The sequence below is a fragment of the Sinocyclocheilus rhinocerous genome, unplaced genomic scaffold (genome assembly GCF_001515625.1).
Source record: "Sinocyclocheilus rhinocerous isolate Xijiao unplaced genomic scaffold, SAMN03320098_v1.1 scaffold134, whole genome shotgun sequence".
NCBI lineage: Eukaryota > Metazoa > Chordata > Actinopteri > Cypriniformes > Cyprinidae > Sinocyclocheilus > Sinocyclocheilus rhinocerous.
The window spans coordinates 88,946-92,690 of NW_015631070.1; the positions used below are offsets into that span (position 1 = coordinate 88,946).

The window sequence follows — 3,745 nt, forward strand, 5'->3', positions numbered from 1 at the left end:
TGTGTATATATATATATGGTGTAGACAGCATCACTGATTATAATGAGTTCTATAGTATTTTGTCGCGCCGCGCCACTCGCGTCCGGTGTAGACACGGTGTAACATTGGTTTTGCTTTGTTTCACAAAACTAATCGTTGCCTGGGTTGTGTACGTATGTGTGGGGCGGAGCTATCAAAATAGGGGCGAGACCCTTTTGGGGTAGGGACTTGTTTGTTTTGGTGATTTCAAATGTCAACATTGGCTACCAGAAATCGCTTACCCCACCTTTAATATTTGTATACTTTTTGTATTTGAGGTATTTCTTCTTTCAGTTAAGTTATACTCTTTTGTTTCTACATTTGTATTTTTATTTACTTTTTTAAAATATTGTATGACATTTATTTTATTGTAGTTTAACACTGTTTTAAAGATACTATAAAAGACTAATTACTACTGAAAGTGTCGAATTTTATTTTCACCCTTTTTATGAACCTTAGATTTAAACAGGCTACTGTACCTTTAAAAGCTCTGTATGTAAATGACGTCCATTGTCATTGGCTAAACTCATTGCATGTGAAATGATGAGTAACAGCATTCATTACATTCATGTTCCAGATTTGCTGCTGTTTCATTCAGTAACAGCATTTTTGCAAAGCCTTGCATTTAGTTGTGACAGATTCACAAAACACTGTGCTCTGAAACGTGCCAGGCAAACTGCTGAGACTGGACTCACATAATCACTACTGAATCAATTACACAAACCTAATTAACTTTAATGTCTTATTCACTCTCCTTCATCAGGAAACATTCCCACCCAGATGGTGACAAACCCTCCACTAGTGAAGCTCCTGCCAAGAAACCCAAAGGCAGAACAGGTTTTGGAGACTTCAGTTCCTGGTAGAAGCACGGCACCGTCCCTCTTCACAAAGACTGATCGTGGCTAAATTGAGATATTGGACTGATCGTACTCGGCGCAGACCTCTTGGTTTTTCCCTTTTATGGACCCGGTTTTGATTTGTATTTTTAAATAATAATGTGGCAGGGATTGTTTAGTTCACATGTAGTTAAGTCAAGTCTTTCTTTACATTGAGCCCTGTAAATAATCAGTTTTTTTTTTAATATTAAATGATTTAATGTATGCGTTAATAAATGCATTTTGCTAAAAGTTTGGCTTGTTCATGCTGCAGTGTTTTTATTTGTGTTAATTGTATGATATGGAAGCCCGTTTCTGCCACAGATTTAAAAAAAAAAGAAAGGTAATTCAGAGTTCAGAGTTTCTGGCAATTCTGTATTTACATCTAACAATTCTGAGTTTATATGACACTTTTTTTTTTGTTTGTGCCACAGAATAAAAAATAAAGGTAATTGCAAGTTTATATTTCACAGTTCTGACTTTAAAAATCTGAGTTTATATCTCATAATTCTGCGTGATCTATCAATCTAAATTTACCATTGACCTCAAAATGTTCTTTCTGAAGCAGTGGCATTACTGAGTCTCTTCCTCTTCTTCATCTAGTGTTTTGTCATTGTGTGCAGGTATCGTGGCATTGTGCTTTTAGCTACAGTATCAGGCATCCTCCAATGGGACGTCCCGTTCATCCCACAACTTCCAGAATGGTGCATGGAAAGTCTCTAGTCTTTGTAGTTCACACAATACAGCATTTGTCCTCTTGTGGAAGTTGTGTCTGTGGTTTTGTGGGTCTTTTTTTTTCTGGAGGGGAGTTTCCTGTGCTTGCTTGCTTTGTTCTTGACTGTTCTTGCTGAGTGTGACTGTAGTGTATTTTTTAAATATATATATATATATATTATTTTTTGCTGCTGTGACCCAAGCGTCTTTCATACGACCCCGGGGGCCAATTATGCAAGCTTACTGTTTCTGAAAGTTATTACCTCTTTCACTTCCTTCTGCTGGCATGAAGACAAATCTCACGAAGCCTGTTGGGTGAAGCTCATAGAAACGATTTTATTTTATTTTTTATTTTTTTCGTTTTGTAATGTCATGTCAGTCATGTTTTTATAAAAATGACTTTATTAATAATGATACTCACTCTTGAGAATAACTGCAAAAAATTACTAAAAATAAATAAGTAAATAAATGTCCAGATCCATTAAATTCATGTGAATTTGTGTGGAAAAAAAAGTGCTTAATTTTTCATAAAAACGATATGATGCAAAAAAAAAAAAAAAAAGGTTTCTTTTTCTTGGAAAATATAATCTATTTTATTAATCCTGGACAGACTTTTATAATGTAATAAAAAATATTTTTTTACATAAATGCAGTTTTTTTTACCTTTCTATTCAAAGAACACGATACATACAGTGGTGTGAAAAAGTGTTGGCCCCCTTCCTGATTTTTTGCATGTTTGTCACACTTTAATGTTTCGGATCATCAAACAATGATGATCTGAAACATTAAAGTGTGACAAACATGCAAAAAAATAAGAAATCAGGAAGGGGGCCAACACTTTTTTACACCACTGTAAATGTATCAGTTTCCACAAAAACACTAAGCAGCACAACTGTTTTCAGCAGTGACAATGAATGTTACTTGAGCAGTAAATCAGCATATTAGAAGGATTTCTGAAGGATCATGTGGCACTGTAGACCCGCGTGACCCGCTCTTGTGCGTTTAGCAGTGATCAGGGACTCATTTTCTCTCAGTCAGTCTCTGATGGCACAGATGGCGGGTTTACAGCGTCTCTGCAGTCCATCAGTCAGGCTTGTCTCTTTAGTGTCGGAGTGCAGGAGGAAAGTCGATGCCAGTGCAGCACACAGAAATCTGTCACTGTTTACCGAATGCTCCAACAGATTCATGTTCAAATAATGCGCTGTTCTGTCCTCCACATGTTCCTCATAAGTGCTATTAGCATTCTCATTTTCCCACAAACTATTTCTGTGTAGGTTTATACGAAATGAGTCATTTAAAATATTTATTTAATAATAAATATTTAACATTAACCCTCTGTGGTATGCTTGTTGTAATAATGAAATATTTTTCCTATTTGATTTATACATATATGTGACCCTGGAGCACAAAACCAGTCTTAAGTCGCTGGGGTAAATTTGTAGCAATAGCCAAAAATACATTGTATGGGTCAAAATTATCGATTTTTCTTTTATGCCAAAAATCATTAGGATATTAAGTAAAGATCATGTTCCATGAAGATATTTTGTCAATTTCCTACCGTAAATATATTAAAACTTAATTTTTGATTAGTAATATGCATTGCTAAGAACTTCATTTGGACAACTTTAAAGGCGATTTTCTCAATATTTAGATTTTTTTGCACCCTCAGATTCCAGATTTTCAAATAGTTGTATCTCGGCCAAATATTGTCCTATCCTAACAAACCATACATCAATGGAAAGCTTATTTATTCGGCTTTCAGATTTTGTATAAATCTCAATTTCGAAAAATTGACCCTTATGACTGGTTTTGTGGTCCAGGGTCACATTTATAAATAATTGTTTTTACTATTTAATTTAAATATATTATATATAGGTATATCATTCTTAATCTTTTTTATTATTCTTCTGAACACAAGAAACAAACCATCATTTTGTTATTTATGAACCAATAAAATTATATTACTATAACTAATTAATTATGTGCAGTATACTATTTGTGCAATCTCCTATGAGGATTTTCCTTGCTCACTTTCCTTGCCATATTGCTCATATTTTCTCAATTTACTATAAAACTATGTTTGATTAAAGTTGATCAGTGAACAAAAATAGCTGTTTAACTTAGCACAGATGTTGCCA

The 3,745-nt window shown here is 34.2% G+C and overlaps 1 pseudogene; it reads left to right on the plus strand.

Annotated features, from left to right (window-relative positions):
- LOC107741509 (peptidyl-prolyl cis-trans isomerase-like 2) overlaps nt 1-1,127 on the plus strand; it is a 32,462-nt pseudogene extending 31,335 nt beyond the window's left edge.
- Nucleotides 1,128-3,745: the final 2,618 nt, after the last annotated feature.